Source organism: Hibiscus syriacus, unplaced genomic scaffold (assembly GCF_006381635.1).
Source record: "Hibiscus syriacus cultivar Baekdansim isolate YM2019G1 unplaced genomic scaffold, ASM638163v2 tig00110548_pilon, whole genome shotgun sequence".
Classification (NCBI taxonomy): domain Eukaryota; kingdom Viridiplantae; phylum Streptophyta; class Magnoliopsida; order Malvales; family Malvaceae; genus Hibiscus; species Hibiscus syriacus.
The window spans coordinates 4,228,387-4,237,663 of NW_024062775.1; positions in this window are offsets into that span (position 1 = coordinate 4,228,387).

The following is a 9,277-nucleotide window of genomic DNA, read 5'->3' on the forward strand; positions in this document are numbered from 1 at the left end:
TCCCCTTAGGTATCCATTTGTGTAGGATATTTTTATCTTTAGTAGTAATGAGTTCTTTAGGAACCCACACGCTTCTAATGATTTTTCCATTAGAGGTTCTTTGGGGACCTCTATGATTGTAGTTTCTAAAACTTTTTCTAACAAAGTTGGATTTTGAATTTCCACCTTTTTCAAAATGTTTTGTTCCAACTTATCAAAAGAAGTTTTAAGATCATCAATTTTCTTTTGATGATCATCATTGATCTTTGAAAGTAAATTTTGCAAATCTAAATTTTTCTTTTCAAACTCTTCTAGTTTGATTTGCAAATTTTTGATTTTACTTTCAAGATCGTTGTTGGTTTTGGATATGAGTTTGTTTTCATTTTTCAATTTTGAAACATCATTTTTATATTTTAAAAACAATTTCTCATAATCCGAAGCCAACCCATTGTACTCCTCAAATAACTCATCATAAGATAAATCATCAAAATCGGATGAGTTAGAGGTTACCTTAGAATCTTCCCCGAATGCCATCAAGCACAAGTTTGCTACTTCTTGTTCCTCTTCATCGGAACCTTCTTCATCGCTCCATGTAGCCACATGTGCCTTGTGCTTATTCTTTGATTGACCCTTTTTCTTCAATTGTGGGCAATCATATTTGACATGCCCCGGCTTTTTGCATTCATAGCAAATGATTGGGTCCTTCTCTTTTGGTTCATTTTTGAGGCCTTCGTTTCGTTTGAATTTTCTTCCTTGGTAAGGTCTCATCATTTTTCTGAACCGTTTGGCAAACAATGCCATTTCCTCGTCATCATCATTAGAATCACTCTCATCTTTTGTGGATTTGAGAGCAACTCCAATGTTTTTCTTCTTCTCCTTCTCCTTTGGTGTCTCTTCAACTTTATCAAGGTCCACCTCATCTTCAAGCATCATCTCATGAGTGAGGAGTGAACCGATAAGTTCTTCAAGAGTTAAGGACGATAGGTCCTTAGACTCGATGATTGCCGTCTTCTTTGATTGCCATGATTTTGGGAGGGAGTAGACTAACTTCCTCACAAGCTTTTCATTTGAGATGATCTCTCCATATGATTTGAGACCATTGACAATCGTTGAAAATCTATCCGTCATAGCTTTGATGTCTTCATTTGGTTTCATCCTGAAATTTTCATAGCTATGCGTTAGAATACTAATTTTTGATTTCTTTACCTCATCGGTACCTTCATGTGTGACTTGAAGCTTGTCCCATATTTCTTTGGCGGTTGTACACGATGAAACTCTTCCGTATTCATCTGGTCCAATAGCACAAAAGATAATATGGATGGCTTTGGAGTTGAGCTGGAACATTTTTGTATCTCCTTCACTCCACAACCTTGGATGAGTGATAGGCTTAATGTATCATTCTTCTAAGGCATTCCATGCTCCCATGTCACTTGCTTGAATGAAGTACATCATTCTATTCTTCCAATAGGCGTAGTTAGCTCCATTGAAGAAATGAGGCTTGTTGACGGGCATCGAATCGAGACCGGAGTCGAAGTTTGAAGCGGAGGCCATTGATGACTTTAATAATCGATATAACTCTTCCCGAATCGACTCAAGAGGCGATAAAACCTTCAAATGAGTTAGGCTCTGATGCCAATTGTTGAGTTAATCGAATGACGAAATTGGCCAAGAGGGGGGTGAATTGGCAATAAAAATTTTGTGGAAGCTTTTGCAGAGAATTGAAAGTATTTGCACAGCGATTTACAGTGGTTCGACTTTCTCAAACAAAGTCTACGTCCACTACCTTAGCTATCCACACTAAGGATTTTCCAACAAATTCACTAATTTGTTCTTTCTTTTGAGGCCAAAGAGATAACCTTACAATTCCCTCAAGAGTATACCCCAACTCTTGAGAACACTCTTTTCTCAAAGAGAAGATTACAAATTTGCAAACTTACAAGAAAACCTCACAAGGTAAGATGTTTGCACAATTCTAGAACAAAGAAAAGAACACTCAAAGATGAATACAATTGAGCACAAAAAGTGTTCTTGAAAGCAAAATGAATATTGAATGAAAATAGGCTTGAAATGCTCAAACTTGAGGTTTGATGCTTTCTCTTTGATTCTCTCTTGATTCTAGTTGCTTGATATTTCTTGTTATTGATCAATGGCTTCTAAGCTTGCTTAAATACACCTTGGATCACTTCTGAACGTTGGGGATAATTAGAGAAGATATTATAGCCGTTTTAGTGTGAAAACATTTAATAAAACAGCTTGGAGCGTGGGGGGAATCGGTTCCCTCTCATAGGGAATCGGTTCCCTAAGTGTAAAATTCAAATATTTCGACCGTTGAACAGGGGGAATCGGTACCCCCTTGGGGGGAATCGGTTCCCTCCGAGCATTCTGGAAATCTCGGAGCCAAACCATTCAGGGGGGAATCGGTTCCTCCTATGGGGGGGAATCGGTTCCCTCTGAGCAATCTGGAATTTTTGGCTTTGAATTGGTTCGAAATACTTTGTAAAATTATTTTGAAATTGTTTTATGATTAAAACTTAATTTTACACTTAAGTAAGGATCAAAAAATGATTTTTGAAATATTTGGAGTAATGTTTTGATATTCGAATAGTTATATCGAATATACTTAGAAAATCATTTGGAAAATCTTAAAATCCATTTAACTTAATTTGTTATATCGAAATATTAAAATGTTTCAACATGGCATTTACTCTCCAAACGCCACTAAAAACATCGTTACATAACACTTTTGCTGTAGTGCATGTCGCCCTTTGACTTGCTTAAGATTTGAGATCATAGATTTAAATTACGATCCAATATGAATGAATAAGTTGCATTTAAAATTATTTAATTGTGAAATTAATAATAGACACATTACTATTTTAACAATTATAAATAAATTATTTAATTATTAAAATTAAGGTTTAAGGGTCATATTTGTCCATATAGTAAACTCAATTTATCATTTTCGTATTTATCGTATTTTCGTATCAATTTAGTCTTTAAAATTGTTTAATTGTATCATTTTATACCCTACTCCTAACTTAAAACCCTAAAGTATAAACCCTAAGTTAGGGTTTAGAATTTATGATTTATGGTTTAGATGTTCTGGTGTTATGGTTTAAGATTTATAATTTAGGGTTTTAAGTTAGGAGTAAAATATGATGCAATTGAGCAACTTCGAGAGTTAAATTGATGTGAAAATATGATAGAAGTGAAAGTGATAAATTAATCTATTACAGGAGAAAAATTTACCATTTTGCCTAAAATTAAAATATATGTCTACTATGAATTTATGATATGATTTAATAATTATTTTGTTTCTTAAAATTTATATATTCTATTAACTTTATCATAATTTAAAATAATTTACTGAATTTAATTATTTATATTTAAAATTTTCATAAATATATTTTTTTTGTGATGCTTTGGAAGCGAGCCTTTCGTCTCAAAGTATTAGTTAAATAAATGTATTCTAACCTAAAGTAATAAAATGGTTGTCCCTTGTTCCCATATGTAATGGGGTAAGGGAGAGGTAAGATAATAGGCTGCCCCCAACACCAGGTTGAGAGCATCTTCCGTAGAAGACCTCTGAATTATAAAATGCCCTCCGTGGGACTCGATCCCACGACCTCAAGGTTAAGAACTTTGTGCTCTATCCTAAAGTAATAAGTTATCATTAAATTGTTATTAATCAAAAAATTAACATGGAAGTAATAATATAATATTTCTAAGAGAATAACAAAATATTAAAATGATGAAAAAATAGTTAAATTTATTAAATTATTTTAGTCCTAAAATTATTATTATTATATTAGGTATTGAAATATCATGTTTACATGTATAGAAAGAATTTTATTTTTCATTGGTTTCATTCAGAATACGAGTCTTCATTATATAGAGTTCAACACAGTAACAGAACCTTAACAACTTTGCTTAACAACTAAACTGTTTACAACTATTTAACGTGCTTAACATTCCTCCGATTTTTTCTTTCCCTTCAGCAGTTCGAACACCAAGCTTAGCACGGAACTCCTCAAAAGAAGACTTGGACAAGGACTAGAACGTAGTTCACAAACATCTCATTCGCTGCACCTTTTCACAGATGTAATGAGCATCTATTTCCACATGCTTGGTTTTACCATGGTAGATCAGATTAGCGTTCATGGAAACCGCGCTGCTGTTATCACACCAAATAACAAGTAATCCCTGCTGAGCAACCCTCATATCTGTGAGAAGTGCGCTCACCCATGTCACCTCGACAGTAGCATCAGCAGCGCTCCTGTACTCTACTTCCATGGTGGACCTAGACATAGATTTTTGCTTTTTCGAAGTCCACATTATCACGTTATCCCCGAGAAACACAGTGACCGGACACCGAGCCCCGATCATCAAGGTTAACACCCCAATTTGTATCTACAAATGTTGTCACCTTCAACATTGAGGAACCAGTTGTCATCACCAAACCATGATCCAACGTACCCACTAAATACCTTAGAATTATTTTCACAGCAGTCATGTGACCTACCCGAGGACAATGCATATACTAAGCTACCTTGTTGACGCTGAAGGTGATGTCTGGGCGAGTATTACAAGCGTATGACAAAGCCCCTACTATACATGCGTTTGGTTCACGGAATGTAATATTACTAGTGGGAATATAAGATTACTAGAGAATATGATTAATAAGAATATTGTATTTTGTGTTTGTTTAGCTTAGCAGGAATGTAAGATTACCGTGTTTGGTTAAAGGAATAAAATATTATTAGAATGTATATTTGACCAAATTGTCCTTATTATATATTTGTTTTTTAACAAGTTGAAAAATATTTATATATTTTATTTAAAAAAATTTAAATTCATAAAATTTATATAATTTTTTTTACAAAATTGAAAATATAAAAAGGTTTAATGAAAAGGTAAAATTTTATTTTAACCCTTGAACTTCATATAAAATTTTAATTATAATTTTTTTTGTAAATCTAAAATAGTTTAAGGATAAATTTGTAATTTAACCTTCGTAGAAATTTTATTATTCAATAACAGAAGAAGGATATTTTTGAGAAAAAAAATTAAGGGCATTTTAGTCCAAAACGCCGATAATCAACAATACCTAAGGAAATAGAGGTAATGACATTCCCGGTAATATACCCCAAAAATCCACTATTGATAATCTTACATTACCGGAAATGAAATTCTCGGACTAACCAAACGGGAGAATGTGGATTCCATTCCATGGGAATCCCACATTCCCCCGTCCAAACGCCACCTTAGGATCAGCAAGCACGTCACCAGCCTCCTGAGATAGTTTAGCTAACACCATAAGTGTTGCAGCTGCACGAGCGCCATCCATCTTGGCCTTCATCAACAACTCGAGTATAAACTTACGCTGACTCAAAACAAGAGCATCATCAGACCGTTGAACCACAATACCCAAGAAATATCGAAGCTCGCCTAGATCTTTTAAAGAGAATTCTGCACTCAACATCTTTACCACTTCTTTAACCTCACTATTCGAGCATCATGTCACCACGATGTCATCCAGATAGACGAGCATATAGGTATATATTTCATCTTTGCAACGCACAAACAAAGACGCGTCAGCCTTGGTCTCATAAAACCCTAGATGCGCCAAACATTGCTTCAACTTGACATGTCAGTTACGTGGGGCTTGTCGAAGACCATACAAAGCCTTCTATAGTTCACAAACAGGTTGTTTGTCATCTGTAGAACAACATTCAAAGCCCGACGACTGTTGCATATAGACGTCCTCATGAAGATCGCCATTAAGAAAGACTTTGTTTACGTTTATCTTTCTCAACTCCAATTTCTTCACAACTTCCAGAAAAATCACAACATTCAGAGTGGCAAACTTGACTACTGGACTAAATGTCTCTCTAAAATCATGTCTTGTTACATGCGAATACCCTTTAGCGACCAAACACGTTTTGTAACAATGAATTGAACCATCTGGGTTTGTCTTTAGCTTGAAATTCACTTACAGCCTATTATAGATCGATCCTCAGGTAGAGGAACCAAAGACCACGTGCCATTCCTTTCTAATGCATCAAATTCTTCATGAACATCAGCTTTCCAGTTTGACGAACGAAAGGCTTCATAAACATTAGATGTCTCCATAATATCTTGGCTTACTAGATACACTTTGGGCGGGAACACTCCATATTTACTCCTGGTCATCATTTCATGTTTATTAACACCAAGCCCCAATCACGAGGCCAAAACATCACACTTCTTTGACCCTTGAAAGATATGTATGCATGTTTATCTTCTTCTTTTTTAATCGAATGATATATTTATTATTAACTTTATAATTAAAATATCCAAAGTGTAATTTACCCAACATGATTTCGATTATAGTATAAATATATTATTAACGGTATAATGAGGAGAAATTATTAGGTGAATCCTTTTCACCACATCAACAATAATCCCTACCCAATAATATCATACCAAATAAGAATAAATTTACATGTAATTAAATATTTTTGCCAACTCAACATCTTCTTCCTCCTTCCTTCCAAAAGAAAAAAAAAAGTCAACATCCTCTTTCTCCTTTCTAAAAAAAACATTGTTATTCTTCCTCATCTTCTTCCTTCTCTCTCTTTGAGTTTTTCTTTTTTATTTATAAGCTTTGACTTTCTCATCTTTGACTTCCACGTCTTCTTCCTTCTCTTTCTCTGGGTTTTTCTCTCTTTTGTTCATAAGCTTTTTTTCTTTCAACCAATGTCCTTTGTGTTTGGAAGTGGAACTCATATGAAATATTTTGCTTTTCTCTCTTGGATGAAGCCCCAAACAATCTTTAAGTATGTTCTTTTCTTTCTGCTTCTTCCTTCATTGATTGTTTTCACTGGGTCACGTTTCTCTCTGTTTTGTTCAATCTTTCCTTTTTGAGTTCCATTTTCTTCGAAATGTTGGGTTTTAGTTACTAAGATTTCTGGAGTTTCTTTCTTTACTGTTTAAAAATCTTTTCCTCTTTCATACCAAGAGATTGGAAACTATCATTTCTTCTTGTATCTGTTATTTTCCTTTTTTTTTCTTTCAGAATTTGTTAGTTCATGGATCAGTTTATTCATCTGGTAGATAATTGATAAATGAAAATGGTTTAACGTAATTAAATCTCTTCAGTTTGCTAGATCTTCATCCTGTTGTGTTGCAACAGTTTGTTAATCAGCAAAAGGGTCCAACGCATATAATAGATATAAACAAGTGAAAAATAATTGAGATTGTGCAAATTATTTAAACAGTCTTATTTGATATAATGGACGAGTAAAAGTTGACGTAAAGTCGATACATGTTAAATTTATTATTATAGTCAAGTCAATTATGTGGTTGGCTAGAATATGTTAATTTAGTTGGTGTTTGATTGATGATATAATATAATCCATAAAGTTTAATATACACATTTCTATTTATTTTAAATGTAATTATAATAAAAATATATGATTATAATATACTTTTCACCAACGACCAACTCAAAACTCAATTTAAAATTATTTTAATCACATCCAAATTTAAACCAGTTTAAAAATATAATAAGTTAATCTATTAAAATTAGGGTTTGATTGATTAAGTTGATTATCGTTTTTTTTAATAATCAACTAGTTGCTTGAACCGTCAACGAGTGTTGACACAAGTGGTTAGGATTCAAGAATTTGAGCTTGAAAGGTCAAGTTTGAATCTCATCACCGTCACTCTTGGTGGGCAATCTGCAAGGGCGGAGCTCCCTTAGGGCCCAAAGGCCCCCGACCCCCATAAAATTATTTTATATTCGATAGATTTTGATCTAATAGTATTTTAGTTAATGTAAAAATAAGTATTTAAATTAAGAAATATAAGAATTTATTAGATATTAAATCAAGTATGGGTGAACTAAAGAATGGTAATCCAATACCAACAATCGATTGATCTAGCGGTATGAGGCACTAGATTCTTTCAGTAAGGTCGAGGGTTCGAATTTTGACAATTGTGAATGAAGCAAACTAGGGTGGAATGGTCGCCCTTGCCTTTATAGTATCCGATCCGAATTAGTCAACCAATAGATTGGAAATCAGTGGTTATACAAAAAAAAGAATGATAATCCAATATTCTTAATTTTTTGGTCTAATAACAATTTAGGTCATTATAAATTTAATTATTAAATAGATTAGACATTATTTTCTGAATTGTAAGTTTAAATATCTAATAAGTCATTCTATTTTTGTTAAAAAATTTAATATTTCGGCTACTGTCTATATCTAATATTGGCTCCACCCCTGACAATATGTGAAGTCCTATGTAAATCTCAATTGAGACTTACCTAAACTTTAATGTATCAAAAAAAAAAAAAACTAGTTGCTTGAACTGTGAGACTGCTGACCCATCTTTCTGGGCATAGTGCAAGAGATACGGGCTCGAACTTTAAAACATGAGTCCATCGTTTGGGCCTTGAAATGTAAGGTTACAGAAGCAGGGCAAGGCATTTCTCTTTAGACCCAAAGCCGGTAATTATGGCAGTGATCCACTAGGCCAGGTTTAGCCTATAGAAAAACTAAGGTGAATGAATCATCTCATTCAGTCTATTTTTTTTAAAATACAGAATGATTATAATATTATATATATATTTAAAATTATTTTAATCATTGATGATATATACGTTATGAAGACCTAATTACTCGAACATAAAATTTTAAAAATAATAATACTTATTTTAACCTTTAAAATCACTTAATAAATTCAAAGTCCGTCTATTATATATTATAGTGATTGTGTCAATTTAATATTTCTATTATTGAATATATAAAATTAATTTTTAATATAAAATTTTTTAAATTGGTTTCTCGAATATTTAAAATAATTTAAACTAATATCTTAATTACTAAAAATTTGATTTTATTTTTTATATATACTAGTTTTTATTACAAGCATGCATAACGGCATCAATTATTTTCAAGTGTTGTTAATATTCTAACATATTTCGTGTAATGCAATTTTTTTTAATGAAAAATGACAGTTAATTCATGTTGTAGATGTTCAATAACTTCGGAAACCAATTAAATAAAAAAGTTTTTAGATACCGAATTAATTATAAATATATTTTTAAAAATAAGAGTAAAATATGCAAATAATTCATCGACTATAATATTACTTTATTAAATTCTTTGACTATTACAAATTATAAAATAATCCTCAAACTATAGAATATTACTTTGTTGAGTTTTTTGACTGTTAAAAATTATAAAATGATTACCCTAATTATTTATTATGTTCTAAACTCATCATTTTTCGTTAAAATTAATCAGGGTAT